The following is a 20,468-nucleotide window of genomic DNA, read 5'->3' on the forward strand; positions in this document are numbered from 1 at the left end:
GGTTCCTCATTTTTGAGACAAATAGGGGCATGAAAAACTAACTTATCTGGTTAATTATTCGGTGTCCTTTCGTCAAATTTAGTTGCCGACTGTCTGTCCTCCGTATACAACCAACTCTAACCCATGCATTTCGTAAAATGTATGTATGTTTGTGTTTGGGTACGCATATATGTATGTTTCCCATTTCCTAACCACAGGACCAAACCCAAGCAAACTTGGTACACGTGTTACTTACTGCCTGGAAGAAATCGCTGTAGGGATAAAACTGCCTATTCTTTAAACTGGTGGTGGTTGCGGTGCACAATTGCAAAATTATATCACTGTACGACATTTAGTTCTGGACATATGACTTAATAAACGTTGAGCTGCGTGAAAATTAACTGCAAGGCTAGAGACATAGGTGAAGTATGTAAGTGAATCAGTTTGTGGGAAATATGTTAAATATATGCCAGATAAATGTGACATGCGTGTACGTGAGAAATGCCTTGGATGAAAAGATCCTCAATGATGTACAGTCGTCCTCAAAAGTATCCGAACGACCTGAATTGCATTTCGCCTGATTCACATGCAACCCGCATAACGCAGCTGTAAAACAGGTCTTCTAATCGCGCCTTGGTACAGTCGTTTGACTATTGAAAATTGTTCCAACAAGTCACCACTAGAAAACACTGCTCTGTATCACAATAAGATCTAAAGTAATACCACGATACTAGAAATATCAGGGAACACCTTATCACAGATAATACTGTCCTTAAAGTTTATCAGCTCACATTTATTGCAATAAATGACGTACCTGAAATGTTACCACTTTCATTATTACGTCAGACAGGTAATGCACGTAGTAAGTTTGTAGAATTCTCGATTTTATCTTCAAAGTAACATACTGTACTTCTTATTTAACACAAAATGACATTAAACACTTACGTTCTTCACGAGCAGCAGGTTGAGAATATGTATGAACTTGAAATGCCACGACGAACCGTCTCGTTCTGCATATGGATTCAAACCCAGGTCATGCAGGCTAAGCAAAGATTTCGTGACTCACGAAAGGGAAGTCATTCCTGACTAGGCATACAAAGAGTGATATACCTCGATTTTAGACAGTATCAGTTAGCAAATATCAACTTTATATTATATAATGTTAACATTTATAACGGACGCGAATTGCTACCCTGCATCTATTGTCCATGTTAACCAACTACGAGAGATGTTAAATATTGCTCCTACACAAGTAACTTAATTGAATTGCCTTGAATAAAGCTTTGTGTTGGACAGGGATTCGAACCCAGAAATTAATTGGCTTGTTATAGAAGCACAATCAACTGCGACATATCGGATTTTCTCGGTAGTAGCTAGATGTTTTAACTGAAATAACTAGACGAAACATAATTTTTTTTTCTTTCGCAGAACTCCAACCCGGCACCTATCGCTGTTATATTCCAGAGAATACGAACGTTAAACATGGGGTTTGTTACACCAGCAGCGACATGTGAGCATGTTTGAAATAGAAATAATATGACGAAGTGTTCAGTGCTGACTGGGCATTGAAACCCACACATATTGTTGTTGACTACACACAAAGAGGCATCAGCTACCAAATTTTTCTCCCCCAGCAAGGTCGGCTGGAGTGGCCAACCGGTTCTAGTCGCTACAGTCTGGAACTGCGCGACCGCTACGGTCGCAGGTTCGAATCCTGACCCGGGCACGGATGTGTGTGTTGTCCTTAGGTTAGTTAGGTTTAATTAGTTCTACGTTCTAGGGGACTGATGACCTCAGAAGTTAAGTCCCATAGTGATCAGAGCCATTTAAACGATTTGAACCATCCACCAGCAGATCGGAATAACATCATTGAACTCTCAGTGATCTCGCAAATAGTTCTGTGTCTCACTGGGAGTTAAAAACGTCAGATATCGTTAGTGTTAACAAGGAATGAAGATACATCAAAAATCAAAATTATTAACCACCACCAGATAGGTGTTCCCATGGTAGAGCGTGATACTACATAATGAAAACTTTAGTGCCGGGACAGGATTTGAACCCGTTCAGGTGCAATATGTGGAAATGTTGAGGAATATGCACTTTTGAGCAAACAACAAATTGTCGTCCAGCTGTATTGTCACGAAATGGTAATTCCGCGTTAAGGGCGGTCTGTGTTGCATTCCCAGTTCAGAACCAATTTCATCGACATACAGAAGATGAAATAAAAGATGGAATAAGTGTCGTGTGACCGTACATAGCGTTTGTTTTGTCACTAGAAGTAAATAACTAGTACAAGAAAGGTTGCTGGTGACAGAGTTCCCAATTTCGCCACTCCTGACTTTATTGTGGGTTAACGTAACGTCTACTTGGTGTAGAAGGCATATCATGTTTAATGTGAATTTCAGACAACAATTACACTGTACCTTCCTCACTTGGCGTAGCCAGAAGCCAATAGAATTTGTCTCTCCCTATCAAAAAGCATCAGCAGAATTTGGATCGAACATAGACCGTCAGTATACGAACGTATCACCAATCCAACAGACCACCTAATCAGCTTCACTGTTACTCATTTTTCTATCATAACAGCGATGCGGCACACTCAATGTGAATTCTGACACACAGGCTCCCTGTAGTGGTTTGTAGCATGTTCAGTACATTCATTTACTTGGTTGACAGAATCGCCAAGAACTAGCTGCCTCGGCTATCCAATGCACACATTTGACTTGATTTTGTAATCACCGAATTCAAATAACGTACCTGCCACTACACAGAACTGCCAACAGTGTGGTATGCAAAAATTTAAATACGAAGTGTTCCTTTCTATTTGAGCTAATCTATTGCGCTATCTGTGCAAAAGAAAAGCTGTAACTGCCTGTCTCTCAGAAGTCTAGATCTGGCCATATGCATTACCTCACAGCACTGTGGAATACGGAAGTTCTGTATGAACTGTTGTTGACTTTGGGAGATGCCATAACGATGTGACAGCTAGTAGCGTAACAGGATGAGTCAAGCACAGTAGATAAGACGTCGCCAGTTCGAGTACATTCACAGCTACATTTTTTAAAAGGCAACTCTGCTGTCTTCTGAAGTTATCTATCTAAGGGAACTTCGAACATAATTCCCTTTACTTCTAATTCAAAATAGTCATATGCAGAAAAAGGTCTAACTTCTGCGACATTTTGTTGGTTTAATAGATGGTCAGGCTACAGGTGCTACTCGAAGCTTTTGTATTACGTATGGGGAGAGGGCATCGTGCTTAAAAAGTCAGAAAAGTATTTTCTACATTAGCTGTCGTCTGGTAGTGGCATTTTATTCTTCTTGAAACCTTTAACTCAGAACAAGTTTTCTTCGTGGATGTAATCAATAAACTGCATGTGCATTGTCAGACTGTTATTGATAACATCAGACAATTCGTATATAGCGATGATGATTAATTTCTCTCTCATGTTTAGTAGTGTTGTAACAACACTAAAAGAAACCTTATGAAAATTGTGCACTGTATTATAAAAAATGAAATAAAACTACTAACGATAACCATACGAAGAAAGTCTGTTTTAATAAAACTGTGTATCTGTACACAATCGTGCCTCTATCGACATGAATTAGTAAAATACTACTCACTTAGATTTCGATTGGGTCTGTGTTTAATTGGTATGCTGTGTCATACTCAACAGGTATGCAAATGTGGCATTTCATAAATAAAGTTAAATGTTCCAAGAAACCCAAAATTTGCTTGTCAGCAGCGGAAAGAGGCTTTCCCTGTTGTGCAGCATTGGAAGTTTTTCATCATTGCACTATGCGCTGAAAGTATTTTCTTGTGACTTGCTTATCAATTCATTACCTTCATAGTTATCACCCTGGCATGTGAGTCTTCAGTGAAGAACAATATTGAATTTCGTATCGTTGACTTTCGATTCGAATTTCTTCAGAGACGCTTGTATTGTGAAGCAGCTCGGCAGTCAGAGAGCCAAGATCTATGACCATTAACACAACTTTCTGAGTAGAGATGCCATGAGAATTTGATGTGTAAAGGTTTTCTTCCGATTTTGTTACAGAATTTTTTCTTGAAATTCGCACCTCCATAAAGTAAGCCTCTTAAAAAAAAGGCTATCAAATACTGGCCCCTCCCATAGTTAGAACAGACGACTCCATAAGCCATTGCGACATGAGACACAGGTGGTACCACAGGGCTACGGACACACTGCTACCAGCACGTCATTCTCATCATGGTATTAGTGACTCAGCCTCATAACGCATCGTGAACGATAATAAAAGTTGTCACTTATTTGAAGAATAGCATTTATTTAGCCAAAAAACTGAATTTTCTATCTCAGTGTCTTTGTTTACATGAGGATTATATAGCACGAGTCATTCAAATGGAAAAGGAATATCAAGTGAATTTAGCGAGTCTATTCAGTATCATACGCGGAAGTGATTACACTGTCACAGTGTTGCCAAATGTTTGTGACGATGTTGCCAGTTCTCAGCTGTGCTAGGAACAGCTCTGTAGCGTTATAAGAGGAGAATCCCGTGCTGGGGTCATAGCAGGATACGGAGAGGAAGCCCGGTGTTTAGTTAATATGCAGCGTTTTCTCCTACCAGCTGTGTCAAACATTCAAGTGTGTAATCTTCCATCACGATTACAGTTTCCCACAAAATGCACTCCTGGAAATTGAAATAAGAACACCGTGAATTCATTGTTCCAGGAAGGGGAAACTTTATTGACACATTCCTGGGGTCAGATACATCACATGATCACACTGACAGAACCACAGGCACATAGACACAGGCAACAGAGCTTGCACAATTTCGGCACTAGTACAGTGTATATCCACCTTTCGCAGCAATACAGGCTGCTATTCTCCCATGGAGATGATCGTAGAGATGCTGGATGTAGTCCTGTGGAACGGCTTGCCATCCATTTCCACCTGGCGCCTCAGTTGGACCAGCGTTCCTGCTGGACGTGCAGACCGCGTGAGAAGACGCTTCATCCAGTCCCAAACTTGCTCAATGGGGGACAGATCCGGAGATCTTACTGGCCAGGGTAGTTGACTTACACCTTCTAGAGCACGTTGGGTGGCACGGGATACATGCGGACGTGCATTGTCCTGTTGGAACAGCAAGTTCCCTTGCCGGTCTAGGAATGGTAGAACGATGGGTTCGATGGCGGTTTGTATGTACTGTGCACTATTCAGTGTCCCCTCGACGATCACCAGAGGTGTACGGCCAGTGTAGGAGATCGCTCCCCACATCATGATGCCGGGTGTTGGCCATGTGTGCCTCGGTCGTATGCAGTCCTGATTGTGGCGCTCACCTGCACGGCGCCAACCACGCATACGACCATCATTGGCACCAAGGCAGAAGCGACTCTCATCGCTGAAGACGACACGTCTCCATTCGTCCCTCCATTCACGCCTGTCGCGACACCACTGGAGGCGGGCTGCACGATGTTGGGGCGTGAGTGGAAGACGGCCTAACGGTGTGCGGGACCGTAGCCCAGCTTCATGGAGACGGTTGCGAATGGTCCTCGCCGATACCCCAGGAGCAACAGTGTCCCTAATTTGCTGGGAAGTGGCGGTGCGGTCCCCTACGGCACTGCGTAGGATCCTACGGTCTTGGCGTGCATCCGTGCGTCGCTGTGGTCGGGTCCCAGATCGACGGGCACGTGCACCTTCCGCCGACCACTGGCAACAACATCGATTTACTGTGGAGACCTCACGCCCCACGTGTTGAGCAATTCGGCGGTACGTCCACCCGGCCTCCCACATGCCCACTATACGCCCTCGCTCAAAGTCCGTGAGCTGCACATACGGTTCACGTCCACGCTGTTGCGGCATGCTACCAGTGTTAAAGACTGCGATGGAGCTCCGTATGCCACGGCAAACTGGCTAACACTGACGGCGGCGGTGCACAAATGCTGCGCAGCTAGCGCCATTTGACGGCCAACACCGCGGTTCCTGGTGTGCCCGCTGTGCCGTGCGTGTGATCATTGCTTGTACAGCCCTCTCGCAGTGTCCGGAGGAAGTATGGTGGGTCTGACACACCGGTGTCAATGTGTTCTTTTTTCCATTTCCAGGAGAGTACATACGAATAAAACACTTAACTTATTACTTTATACAAAAGACAATTTCAGTACAATAAATAGTCTTTGGAAATCAACTTTGTCCACCTGTTACGAAAAGTAAGATAAGAAACACTTTCCAACTCGAAATCGATTGCATCTATCTGCAGTCTTGTGATCATACAAGTAGAATTTCATGAGCTGCACGAGAATGTAGAAAAATGTTGGTGCAAATGGGAGCTGCAAGAAACACAGTTAACTAATTATTCTGTACCACGTAGTAATCAATTCATTTGAAAATTCAGAAGAGGAGAAACTAAAAATTATCCCCATTAAGACAGAAACTAATGTGGAGATGCGGCCACTGTGGAAATCTGCGCGTTTCATCTTCAGATCTATACAAATAATGTATACTAACAAGCGTATTCATTGCTTTCGAAATGTTTCCCTTTTGGTTAGTCTTCTAATGATGAACTGGATCCACACCCACAAGTCTGATTGTTTATTTATATCCTTCCATCTACCATATTTGTGTGGCATTGTTCGGTGTTTAAAAAGCAAATTATTATGCCTGGTCCCACGAGATATTAAAATGGAGTCGCAAGAAGGCTAACGAAATGTAATCAAAATACTGTAGACGCAGATTTGTCTGTCGTCATAGTGTTAAGTCAACAGGAATAGTTGAGTGTTATTGCGTGCATCACAGGCATCCCGTTGTCGTCTTCTCTTATTGCGATTTTCATATTACCCTGAACACAATACGCCGAGATAAATGTGTATATTCTCCGTTACAACACATTCCACATTCCTTTTATCCTGATTCATTCGTTACGTGCATCGGAGGAAATGAGTGATAGGAAAGCTGTTGTGAGGTGACGAATAACAATAACAATGGTAGTAATAACAAATCAATAATCAAGGATGTTTACTGCATTACAGACGATTAACAAAATAACCAAGAAAGGCTGAGTGTTTAATTGGCTCACTGTGTAGGTGTTCTTACCACTTTGTTACTGAATTCTGTTCTGGTTGTTTGCAGAGAGAAAAGAAAGACCTCTGTAGCCATACATATAGCTAGTAAAACGAGATATTACCTACCAACTATACTATCACGAGACGAACATGACGTCACTGAGCTGATATTTGAAATACATTCCTGTTTTCTCTCTCTGTCTCTCCCTCTGTTTCTCTTTTTCTTTTTCTTTTTTGAGAAAATCAGCGATAAGCGCGAATAATAAGCAAGTAGGCATATAAACTGTTTACAGTTATTTTCATCGGGATATATTATGCAAAAATACAATTTTTAAGTGTATTATTGCGTAATTCCAGTTATTGACAGTCTATTTGTGAGCTTGCTCGCATTCAGTGGGGTGAAACCTGTTAGAGAAACAAGCAAAGCACAAATATTTCTTGCAGCATGCGCAACACAGAAAAGAAATCTCGCTCCACTGACGTGTTGTCCAATATATTGCATAGAAAACATATCTGATTCGTGTTGGCGAATACAGCTCTATCAGATACCAATTTGGAAGCATACCAAGTGTATAAAAATATATCTTGAAATACGCAGAAAGGCCCATAGAGGTATTCGACAGAAACATAGTCATGACCAAGATTGTAACTGGGGTCGACAGCATCGTCGTCTACCACCTTGACAACTCGAACGGTGACAGTGCTCGGCAGGTTACTTACGTTTACTGGTATCAAAGCTACAGCATGAAAACACAAAAATGTTAGTAACCCGAAGATCATTAATTTTGGAACCCATAGAATGTAGTCATCAGTCGGAAGAGTTGTTTGAACACCACAGTGCTTTAATAGGCACAGTCTTGTTGGAGGTGCTATGCCGTTGCTTTCCTCCAACTTTTGAGTTGACTTACCTAGCTAGTTAATAGGGGAACCTACAGTTTAACGTGGCTTTAGAACCACAGTGCAACTCGGCATTTTTCACATTAAAAAACACTGCCCGAGGGAAATAAGCGTAAAATGGCACATAAAAATCGTGGGACTAACTAGGGGTCGAACCTGAGACCTTTAGTAGTTTTGGTCTTTATCACCTTGCCACCATGTTGGCAACACTTTGGTTTATGCTTGGCATTGAAATTAGGATCTCTGTCTGTGCTTGCGATGGCACTTACGTGTCCCTTAGGAGACCTTATCTTTGGGATTACCCTCGTATACGCGTGTGCAAACGCCTTCCAATGCTCTCTCAAGGAAGACAAGGATAGGCAGCCTAGCTTCAATATTAAAAATACACCTCAGTTTGTGGATTAACGCAGACTTACGTTGATAATCATTTTGAATATTTAGCAGTATTGTACCCATTGGTGTTAAACTCATTTTCAACTAATGGTCCCCACAGTTACATGAGCACTACTTGTGATACCTCTCAGACAAAATACTTACGCAGTGCTATCAGACGAAAAGATCTACCTGACACATATTGTGCGAAGTTTGTTTTACAACCTTCGTACCTGGATAAAGAGCTTTTCCTATTTGAGATATCTGTAAACGTTGCTGCATAAGACGATTTAAGAAGAAACAAAATTCCTTCAGCTACAACAATGTTTTAAGAAATCGTCTTAACGGCACTAAATCGTGGTTTGTGAATCGTTTACCGGCCGTACTCATCCGCATTTCGCTGGTTGGAAAGCAAAAAGCTCACTGAGAAATTTCACAAAAGGAAAAGGGGGACGAAATGTCTCCTACTCTAAGGTCATGTTGTTTTTATTAAACGATTACAAAATCGGGTAAAACGAACAATAAGGTTGTCAGTATAAGCACATTACTGTTGTCAGTATGATGTTGCACCGCCCAGGGCCTGTAATGATAAAGGGCCCGTTTAGGTCAGGCATATTGTATACAGAAGGGGAAGAGAGAGCACCACTAAATTCTACAACCCGTATGCACTGCATGCACACAGAAATTTCTGTTATAGTGTGCTTATGAATCCCAATGAGTGAATTGCATATTTTCCGGTGAGAAAGATCGGTGGCAAACAGTCTTCGCTACATTAGGTTACTTAAACTGGTGTCACACTGAGCTTGAATTTATGGTCAGCGACAATGAGTCGGATGCAGCTTTTGCAACTATAAAATACTTTCCTACATTATAGAAGCGAACATTAAATTTGGACTAATATTGCGAGAATGTTGAACTTGGATAGCTTAGAATTAAAATCTTTCTACTTATTGCAAAGGTAAACAATTGATTTTCTAAAACATTCTCTGTCATACACAACTTGAAATAGGCCACGTCAACCAAATCATATGGAAGAACTGACAGCGACATATATCGGAAGACAGTAAGATCCCTTGGCTTTTGGTTAGGCAGTATTTGACAGCCATTTCTAAGATCAAAGTAAATTAAGAAAGGCAGCTCGTTTCTGTTATCAAGTAAAGTCTTCATTAATTACTTTAGTTCTAATGTGATCTACGACTAATTGCTGATGTTTGATACTAACATGAAAAGGATTCCGTAGACAGGGAAAGAACCTGTTCTTGTGCAACTACTTCTATAATGACCAAAAGGCCTTCAATGATCAGTCACATGGGTTAAAGCAGTGGTATGAAGAAAATGATAGTAATAGAGTAATAATCGAATTATCCAGTAACTTCACACTTTACAGTGCATTTTCTCGAACTAAGAAATTTGCTGAATTAATGACCATTGCAGAATGGCTTCACATCGACGCTATGATACCTAGAAGAGTCTTTACATCCTGTTGACATGAGAATAACATAATCTCCACGTTAGAAGCTTGCTTCTACTTAACCATTTAACAGACTCGCATTTTTTACACTATGACTAATTTTGTAAGCTAAGCACATCATCTGTTACAGCACACTCCTGGGGCAGGGAAATGTGGCCACAATGGTGTGGTGGAACGAACTATCACAAGTGCGTGCGTGGGTTCAGATATTTACTTTTAAGAGGCACAAACAGATTTACTTTACCTCTGGTAACCTCAAGAGCAAGATGTTTTATTCCAGCATACGCATTGCACATAACGTTCCTTCTTCACCAACTGGGCAGAGCCGGTTTACGTTGGGAAATGACATAGGTGGACGTCATGGTAAACAGAAATACTGTCGTCAGTAAACTTATTTACATTAGAAAATTTTATGTTATTTGATGAACCGACAGTCATTTAAAGGAACAGGGCTCTTATTTTACTTGTATCTGATTGAACTAGAGACGTTGAAAAATTTGGTGCTGGACTGTGATTCGAATTCGTATCTCCTCTTTCGAGGATCTGAATCTCTCGGAACAGAATAGTTCAATCATTTCGTTCCTTTTCCCAAGACTGCGATCTACTCTAGGTCTCCTCTAAAGGCAAATATGTGGGTCCAAATCCTGATCCAGTACAAAAATATTTATAATTTCATTTCAAGCCCTATCACTTGCACACCGGTCTGCTAGTGAAAATTAACGTGCATTTTTAATGTCTGTTCATGTGTTGAGAACAATTTATGGTCAAACATGCACTCATCTTACTGCTGGTGACAAAGCAATTGATACTTAAGATATATGCTTGGACGATAAAGAACGATAGGAGTGCGGTTCGATTGTGCTCAGAAACAAAAATTTGTATCCTTATTTTAGATTCAAACATCTAGCAGTTGGTAAGAAAAACCGATACGTAACATTTGAATTTACTTAGTTACAAATCCGATTACGTTTTGGATTCGTATCTCCGTCACAGAACTTCACATCATGCACTTCACCTTTAAATGTATGCACACTTTGTTACTTCAGAATGGAGGTATATCAGACATCTTTCGTGGATAGTTACAGGAATGAAAGGGTCTTGTTAGGAGTCCCGATTTATTACAAAAACTGTCGTCTTTTAATTTCAAATTTTGATTTAGTTACTGATATTGGCGAAAATTTCGGCAATTCAAGATTCTTCAAGGCTAGTCAGCAATACAAGATTAGATTAGATTACATTAATACTTGTTCCATAGATCATAAATACGACATTTCGTAATGATGTGGAACGTGTCACTTTAATGAAAGATTTCTTTACATACCAGTATTCAATTTGTTTACAACAGTTTTTAACCTCTCTCTCATTCTTTTTTATTTCTCTGTGTCTTTCTACCTCTTCTCTCTCTCTCTCTCTCTCTCTCTCTCTCTCTCTCTCTCTCTCTCTCCATCTCTCTCGATTTTCGTAAGATTTCTTTTAGTGTTGTTACAACACTACTAAACATGAGAGAGAAATTAATCATCAACGCTATATACGAATTGTCTGATGTTATCAATAACAGTATGACAATGTACATGCAATTTATTGATTACATGGATGTAGAAATCTTGTTCTGAGTTAAAACTGTCAAACAAGGTTTGAAAAAGAATAAAATGCCACTACCAGACGACAGCTAATGTAGAAAATACTTTTCTGACTATTTTGGCATAATGCGCTCTCCCCATCCATAATATAAAAGCTTCGAGGTGCATCTGCTGCCTGGCCGTGTATTAAATCTAAAAAGAACAAAATGTCGCAGAAGTTAGCCAATTTTCCACATGTGACTATTTTGGGTTGAGAAGTGAACGGAATTATATTCAAAGTTCCATTAAATTGATAACTTCAGCAGATAGCAGAATTGTGTTTTAAAAAATGTAGCAGCGAATGTAATAGAACCCGCTACGCTTAACTTACGCTACTAGCTAGCAGCTTCAGAAGCCGACAATGGGTTCTCCAGAACTTCTGCATTCCACAGTGCTGTGATACAATGCATATGGCCGGATCTAAACTTCTGAGAGACAGACTGTTACAGCTTTTCTTTTGCACTGCACGACAGTTTCAACAAACAGATAGCGCAATAGAGTAGCTCAAATGGAAAGGAAGGCTTCCTATTTAAATTACTGCATCCTACACTGTTGGAAGTTCTGTGTAGGTGGCCGTTACGTTATTTTATTTCGGTTACTACAAAATAGAGTCGAATGTATGCACTGGATAGCCGAGGCAGCTAGTTCATAGCGATTCGGTCAACCAAAGTAAATGAATGTACTGAACATGCTACAAACCACTACAGGGAGCCTGTGTGTCAGAATTCTCATCGAGTGTGCCGCATCGGTGTTATGATAGAAAAATGAGTAACAGAGAAGCGGATTAGGTGGTCTGTTGGATTGGTCATAGGTTCGTATACTGATGGTCTAGGTTCGATCCAACTTCTGCCAATGCTTTTCGATAGGGAGAGACAGATTCTATTGGCTTCTGGCTACGCCAAGTGAAGAAGGTATAATGTAATTGTTGTCTGAAATTCACATTAAACATGACATTCCTTCTCTACCAAATAGACGTTAGGTTGAACCACAATAAAGTCAGGAGTGGCGACATGAGGAAACTCAATCATCAGTATCATTTCTTATGCTAGTTATTATTTCTAGTGACGAAACAAACGCTATGTATGGTCACAGGACATTTATTCCATCTTTTATTTCATCTGTATGCCGATAAAATTGTTTCTGAACAGGTAACGCAACTGAGACCGCCCTTATCCCGGAATTTGATCCCTTCGTGACAATATAGTTCGACTATAATTTGTGGTTCGTTCAAATCTGCAGATTCCTCAACATCTCCACATATAGGGCGTGAATGGGTTCGAATCCTGGACCGGCACTAAGGTTTTCATTATGAATTATCAAGCTCTATTATTAGAATATTTATCTGCTCATGGATAATAATTTTGATTTGTAATGCATTTTCATTCGTTGTCAGCACTAACGATAGCTGAAGTTTTAACTCCCAGTGAGACATATAACTGTGTGCGAGACCACTGTAAGTTCAAGGATGTTATTCCAAGCTGCTGGTGGAGAAAAATTCGGTAGGTGACGTCTCTTTGTGTGTAGTCAACAACGATATGTGTGGGGTTCGATGCCCAGTCAGCACTAAAGTATTCGTCATATTATTTCTGGTTCAAACATGGCCACATATCGCTGCTGGTTCAACAAATCCATATTTGACTTTCGTTTTCTCTAGAATATAACATCGATAGGTGCCGCGTTGCTGTCTAATGTTTTTTCTCGTCATTTCAGTTAAAACATCTAGTTTCTGCCGAGAAAATCCGATATGTCACAGTTGATTGTGCTTCAATAAAAATCCGATTAGGTTCTGGGTTCGAATCCCCGTCCAACACAAAGCTTTACCTCAGGGCATCTCAAGTAGGCCACGTTACTTGTGAAGAAGCTGTATTTAACATCTCTCGTAGTTGATAAAGGGAACAATAGATGCCGGGTAGGAATTCGCGTACGTTAAAAATGTTTATGTTACGTGATTTACATTTGATATTTGCTAATTGATACTGTCAAAAATCGAGGTATATCACTCTCTGTATCCCTAGTCAGAAATGACTGTTAGTTTTCGTCAGTCACGAAATCTTTGCTTAGTCTGCATGACCTGTGTTTGAATCCATATGCAGAACGAGACGGTTCGTCGTGGCATTTCAAGTTCATACGTATTCTCAACTAGCTGCTCGTGAATCACTTGAATTTTTAATGTCGTTTTGTGTTAAATAAGAAGTACAGTATGTTACTCTGAAAAGGAAATCGTGAATTTGACGAACTTACTACCTGCATTGCCCATCTGACCTAATAATGAGAGTGGTAACATTTCAGGTATGTCATTTATTGCAATAAATGTGAGCTGATAAGCTTTAAGGACAGTATTATCTGTGATAAGGTGTTCCCTGATATTTCTAGTATTGTGGTATTACTTTACATCTTACTGTGATACAGAGCAGTGTTTTCTAGTGGTGACTTGTTGGAACAATTTTCAATAGTCAAACGGCTGTACCAAGGAGAGATTAGGGGACCTGCTGGAAAGCTGCGTTATGCGAGTTGCATGCAGATCAGGCGAAATGCAATTCAGGTCTTTCGGATACTTTTGTGCATGACTGTGCATGTCGTCGCACCATTAAGACAGATATACAGCTTAAAATATATGAACATCAATGTGAAATATTTCGATTATTAACAAGCAGTGATGAAGTGAGGATTGTCAAAGGGTAAAACATTCCCAATATTCGCTCACAAACGAGCGCTTGTAAATATTGTACATAGTATGGAGATTTATCAAACACCAAGGATAGAGTAAGTACACTAACGACGCACTGCAAGCAGCTTCATCTCTGAAGCATACCCCAGCAAATCCTCATTTTTTCCATGTAGTATCTCTGGAACGTATTTTCTATGTGTGTTTGTGCAAGTAAAATGGCCAGTGGGGTCGGTTCTACACGAAAAGAAAGGGAAAATACAAACAATGCCAATAAATACGAGATTCCGTCTAAATTACATATTAGTGTGTAAGAATATCCATGTCATGAAGTCCATATATGAAATGTCGATGTGAATTGTACATTTATTTGTCAACTTTATTATTGTCAGTGTCTATGTTCACGTAAAATGTACGTACAATTTTCTGTGTGTAGATGTGAACGTAAAAACGGACAATAGGTCAGTCCTGGAAGACAAAAAAAGAAGACGCAAGATTCCTTCCAATTTACTTATTAGTGTGTAAGATGGTACATGTCATTGACTCCAAATATGAAATGTGAATGTGAATCTTAGATTTATTTGTCAGCTTTATTATTGTCACTGTCTATGTCTATGTAAAATGTATGTACTATTGTCAATTTTATGTGAAATTTTATTGTTGAAGGAGCACCATTTATGTTTGCGGACTGCAACGCGACGGACGAGTAAAATACGCGCACCAGTAAAGTGATACAAAAATAGTATGGACTAATAATAGCGAAAACAACGGCAGAGTCGTGATAAGAGTAAGCGCTACCACCTAGCAAAGTGAGTACAGTGAGTGTGATGCGTGTGCGATGGAGAAATCCGAGGAAATCCGTACAACCCCTAACTGATGTGTGAGGACCGCCGAACTACAATGCACAACGGAAGACAATGTCGAATCCTGCAATGTGGCCCTTACCTTCAATTTCACTGGCAGAAAACTTCGTCCAGGTGCTAGTTGAGGTATTGGTGTTCTTGGGGTTGAGCTTTGGAGCTCAATCCGTCTTACAAAGTCCCCGGACTGGAGGACATGCACAACACCGACTTCATTAGCCTGGAGCGACATTACAACGGATTCGAGGGCAGTGCTATTACTCACGTGGCACTGCGACGGTGGCGTTAAACAATGAGCTGCTGCTGGCAGTAAGTACAGCTAACAATGAGATAGTGTGCCGAAAGGACACCTTCTCAGAATTTCCAGTGAACCGAAGGCAAATGAGAAAAACAATTAAAGAAATTTATAACTTTTCCCCTGTTCACTTCATACAGGTTAACAAATGTAAGAATAAATAATAAACTAAGACGGCAGCACAACATGGAGGTGCAATTATGTAATATAAATGTATGTGAGTGTATTTATCTGTATGAATTTGCAATGGACAAAGAAATGAGGCTTCCTAATCATACTTGTAGTAGCATAAGGGCATTAAAACTCCATTTGCTTGTACCAAATAACCAAACTATGAGCCCCAATGTAAATACGGTTACTGTATACTGTCTCCCTAAATAAAGATACTTACTTCCGACACTATACAGTAGGGGGCGTTTATGATGTACCTTTTGCATTTCTTGCTTTTATGTTTCCGTTTGCTTCAAAAGGAAAGAGAAAATGTGAAGCGGTAGCCCAGCATAGAGCCCGCGAATGCCATAATGTATTTTTGGTTTTCAAATGTTGAAAAAGCCGAATATGTTTTCGGTGTTCCTCAGTAAGAGCGAAGTTAGACGCACGTCATTTTAGAGCGAAATCGGCGATAGCAGTTTTAAAAATTTTGTAAGTGGGTACTGTGACCGTACGTAGTATTATTAATTGCCAAGCGTAAATCTACAACTAGAGAAAGGCTATTTCTTTTATGTGGAACTAGTAAGAAAAGATAGGCGTAAATCAGCTTATTGTGCTGCTCCGGCACGACTAAAAATTAATGACACTGTTTCCATATATCCAAACTATTACTATCTTTGTTATTATTTAACTTATACTTCCTGAACCCCGTGTACCGATTTCAACTAAATTTGGTACACATATGACTTCCGCTGTGGAAAGAAATACTGTGGGGATACGAACCAGCAACATCCTACTGGGGTTGGGTAATATAGTGGAGAGAGAAGACGGCAAGAGCAGACAGACAGAGAGGGGGAGGGAGGAGTTTGACAAAGGTAGTGGGCAGGAGAAGTTGGACAGAGAGGGGGGAGGAGAAAATGGACAGAAGACGGAATAGAAAGGAGATGGACATAGGGACGGGAAAGTAGGGGATGGAAAGAGCTGGGTCGGGGGGAGCAAGAGAGAAGAGATTGGCAGAGAGAGGAGGCAGGAATAGATGGAGAGCCGGAGGGGAAGGAGGGACACGGACAGAGAGAGGGGAGAGAAGAAGATGGACAGGAAAGTGGAGGAGATGACACAGACAGGAAGGGTCATGTTAATTTAGAACAGGAATTCAGCACTGAGGACATCCTCATATGTTTGTGAGAACGATCTACTAGGATGCGTCTACAGTGATGCACTCACACGGCTACTTCACAGAGACTGAAGTTAAAAAGAGTGAAAATCTCATCACAACAAGCTGCCATACATTCTAGAGAATCTACTTTACACCATGACCTCTGAGCAAAGTAGGTTACGGCGGAACCAAGAGCGGCCAGGGACAAGGTAACGTCCGGATCCACGACAAGGAACAACCGCAGAACTTTTTCACAACTAGCCACGAGTTTCATAGCAGGTCTGCAACTAAATACGGAGACACACAACAAATTGAACTGGTGATTGTGAGTTCCACTCGAAAGAAAGTAACTTTCATACGCAAAATAAACTAAATAAAATGAGTCACTCCCTATGCCTGAGGGTGCTGATGCCAAAAGTTTTGATCGCGACTTTTCTTTCAAAATCACAAGTCGGATATTTGCTTAGCACCATGTTCCATAACAAACGTGTCTACTCACCGTACTCACCGACTATATGTTTTCGAGTGAGTGTGAAGGAGGTTCGTGAACTATCCTGACATCGAGATCTGGCTCAGTTTTTTTATGGAGGGGTGGTAACTGGCCAATCCCTAGAGACTATTCAAAAGCGAGGGCTGCTTATCGGTTCACGACTGCCTAAACGCCTTGGACTGCCGTTGCTTTTAGACTCTCACCGAACAATGAAAGGTTCATGAAAGTTCTAGAACGAAAGCTCCTTAGTGTGCTCCAAGAAACAGAAGAAACAGCGGCTTCCACGAAAATCTCTATCAATCTTCAAATCCATATAAGCGTCAAGTGGAATTAAATGTTCTTGGAAAAGTACTTTTCTCCTTCGTAATCCTGTTCCCGTGAAGCCATTAAGAATATTAATAATAAATGATCTTCCACCACTTCGATTCACCTTAATAGTTTGTTAAATCCGCTTTACGTATCCCACAAATTCTCAGAAGCGATGAAATTTTTGTACAGAAACAACAGATCCCAGCCTGTCAAAACAAAGAACACACGGTTCTACATATTACTTCGTATTTGAAGGTAACAGTTTGACAAATCTGAAAATATGCGTACAAGTTTATACTTCTTGATACATTGGATAACGGTGACTTTGGCTGTTTGTAAATATAGTGTGTTTGACTCGAATCTTCGCATATTAAGTCATACACCATCGCAGAACCTTTCAAACTCATCATGAATAGTACTAATCATTCATTAACAAATTATTTGATGGTGTCGCAGCAAATAACGTGCACTGATTCGCACTTGCGTAGCCTGTGTTCACTAAGACTGTACATAAGATAATTTATGGCAACGTTACAACTCAAAAAGAGAGAGACAGACGCCAAATGTTTAGCGTGCTGGGATGCACTTGGCAATATATATCAGCTGGTGTTACCAGCTATTTTAAACAGGATTCCAGTAGGATAAGCAGGTAAATATTATTGTGGGACGTGAACATAACAAAATTTTCTCTGGATTCTTCTGCGTCATTTCGCAGTGTGACCACTCTCCTGTCGAAGAAAAATTTCCTGCAGCAAAATAAGCTCTACACGGCAAGTACGTGCTCGCGAAAACAAAATAATAACCAGTACCACATATGTTCCAACGTAATTTCGTAAATTACTGTCTGTACACCTCTGCAAAGAACCTTTTCGTATCGTGTTTTAGTCTGTTTATCCTTCAGTGCTGAATGCTAGACATTCCGCAGTTTAACGGCACGGATTTGGAATTTTACATGAGTAACTGTGTGAAGGAATGTTGCTAATTGGATACACATTAAGATACTATATGCAAATGATGCGGTCAAACATATATTGGTCCTTAGACATTTGACGGGACGCCTATCGGCAAACGAAGACGTCGATGTGTCCCTCATTCAAGGTGAGTTATCGTGAACTCCTGCTAGTTTTTTCTTCCGCTCAGAAGAATTATATTTATTATACGGGCCAAACATAATAAAAACGGCGCCTGATTTGAGTTTCAGGAGTTTCAGGTTTCCGGGTTTTTGACAATAACAGTGACGCTGGCGTCTCGCTGTGATCTTAAGAATGAGATTTAGGTCGTGGACGTTTCTGTGGATGATATCCCTCTTCAAAAACGGCGATTTCTCTATTGAATTCCGACAAGAACTTGTACAGTTTAGAGCAAGTCAAAGGTTGCAGGGAATTTCAGACGTTTACTCCAATTAACACATCTTGATGAGGTAAACTTTAGACATCTATATTATGTTTACGGTGTCTGGTATCCATCTGATTCCATCTGTTGTTGTGGCCTTCATTCCGTGGAATAGTTCGACGTAGGTTTTCTCGCTAGAGTGTCCACTGTAGGTCTTTTGATCTATTCACACTTCCTGAGAACTTCATCCATTTGAACATGCTTACTGTATTTACGCTAGGCTTCTTCCACATATTATACCTTTACGCGTTCCCCAATAAGAAAAATGACGACTCTTTGATGCTTCAGGATCTGTAGTATCAGCAGTTCTCGTTTATTGATCAAGTTGAGCAAAACATATCTTTTTCCAAACTCGAGTAGGTCCTTCTCCTTGGATATCCAGTCTACTCATTCTGACTTCAGCATTGTTTGGCAGCATCACGTAACAAAAGCTATTATTACAATGTTGCTTGTGGTCCACGTTTCACTTCCACCCAAGGTCACTATCCATATGTCTACCTTCAGCAGATCTTCCCGAAATTCTAAATTTATATTCAAAGTTAAAATTTTGTCTTTAATGATACGTTTTCTTCCTAATCTCTCTATTTTCACAGTCACTACGCTGCCAGAATACCAATACCCACATGCCACTTTCAGTGTCTCATTTCCAAATGTAATTCCCTCAACCTAGAATTTGCTAACTGTTTACATTCCAGTACCGTTGTTTACTACTGTTAAAGTTAATCTTTTACCCTTTTTGAAATACTATCAATTCCGTTACATTTTACCCCGTTTTTCTTTATTGCTTGTTTAATGTTTAGCATGAATAGCAGAGGGGTAGGCTACAACACATTCTCGCTCATCTTCCGACTCCCTTTCGAGTCTTGTGATCCTTTTAACTGCAATTTGAATTTCGTACAAGTGTTGGACAACTCTTCACTCCGTTTTATCCCTTCCTTCTTTCAGGACCTCTAAAAGTGCATACACCTAACATTGTCAAAAACTTTTCAAAATCAGTAAAGTCAAACATGCAGGTATTATTTTTCAAAAAGATCCGTAAGGTCAGTAGTATCTCTCGTGTTCCCACAAATCATCGGAACAGAATCTGATCTGCACCCACATCCGTTCTACCAATTTTTCCATAATCTGTAAATAATTTGTGTTAATATTCTGCGATTGCGATTTATTGCATAACTGTCATCACATGCCTTCTTTGATACTGGAATTATTACTTTCTTTTGATGTCTTAAGGTATTTCACGCGTCTCATGTATACTACATAAAAAGCAGAGCAATTTTCTCTTGATATATTCTGTACATATAGCTGAACATGAGGGCGTTTCGCCCACTCGTGGTACATTGTTTCAGTCTGGATCTCTCGTTGACCAGTAAAATTCTTAACATCATATATCCCATCTGCTCCAGTTTCGATATTATCATTGTACATATCGTCAATACATTCCTTTCGAATTTCAGCCTCCCCTGCGTACTTATTAGTGCAACCTAATTACATGAGCAGTTTTTTAATCTCGTATTTGCTTCTCTTATCTCTAATCGATTCTTCAAATTTTCTATGTAAGTGGCACACCTCCTTTCGATAGTGATATGCTCCTATAACATTACATTGGGTCTGTGTTTCCAGCTCTGTCATTTTGCACTTTCTGCCCATCTAAAATTTAAGACTTCTGCATTATCTTTAGCTTTCCTTTGTGCCATTTATATATGTTCTCTTTGCGACACTTAAATTTAATACGACGTCCGTTATTCAATCATTTCTGTTGTACTTCGACATTTAGCGTATT

The sequence above is a fragment of the Schistocerca gregaria genome, chromosome 6 (genome assembly GCF_023897955.1).
Source record: "Schistocerca gregaria isolate iqSchGreg1 chromosome 6, iqSchGreg1.2, whole genome shotgun sequence".
Lineage (NCBI taxonomy): Eukaryota > Metazoa > Arthropoda > Insecta > Orthoptera > Acrididae > Schistocerca > Schistocerca gregaria.